The sequence below is a fragment of the Orycteropus afer genome, unplaced genomic scaffold, assembly GCF_000298275.1.
Source record: "Orycteropus afer afer isolate SDZICR_OR568_19922 unplaced genomic scaffold, OryAfe1.0 scaffold00695, whole genome shotgun sequence".
Taxonomy (NCBI): Eukaryota; Metazoa; Chordata; class Mammalia; order Tubulidentata; family Orycteropodidae; genus Orycteropus; species Orycteropus afer.
This window is the reverse complement of record NW_006922282.1, coordinates 10,411-11,076: the sequence shown is the minus strand read 5'-3', so window position 1 is coordinate 11,076 and position 666 is coordinate 10,411.

Here is a 666-nt window from a genome sequence, read left to right as displayed (position 1 = left end):
AAAAAGGTATTTGCAATGTATAAATTGTTGTTCTTGCTAAATTCTACCGTGTGATTTCCAGCATTATTTTTGTCACCAAGGTCAAATTTTCCAAGTACTAGTGATTCTTCTTTATTTCCAACTTTTGCATTCCAGTCACCAGTGATAATTTACTCATCCAGATTGCATGTTTGGTCAATTTCAGACTGCAGAAGTTGATAAAATCTTCAATTTCCTCATCTTTGCCTTTGTTGGTTGGTGAATAAATTTGAATAGTAGACTTATCAACTGGTTTTCCTTATAGGTATATGGATATTATCCTATCACTGATGGAATTGTATTTCAAGACAGATTTTGAAACATCCTTTGTGATGATGAATGCCCTGCCACTCCTCTTCAAATTGTCATTCCCAACATAGTTGATCATAGGGTGGTCTGATTGAAAATGACCAAAACTGGTCCATTTCAGCTCACTAATGCCTAGGATATCAATCTTTATGCATTCCATTTCATTTTTGATGACTTCCAGTTTTCCTAGATATATACTTCATACAATCTATGTTTCAATTATTAATGAATGTTTGCAACTGTTTCTCCTCAATTTGAGTGTTTTCATGTCAGCAAATGGAAGCCTTGAAAGCTTTACCTTCTCCATATCAGTAAGGCTGGTTTTATTCTGATGATGCA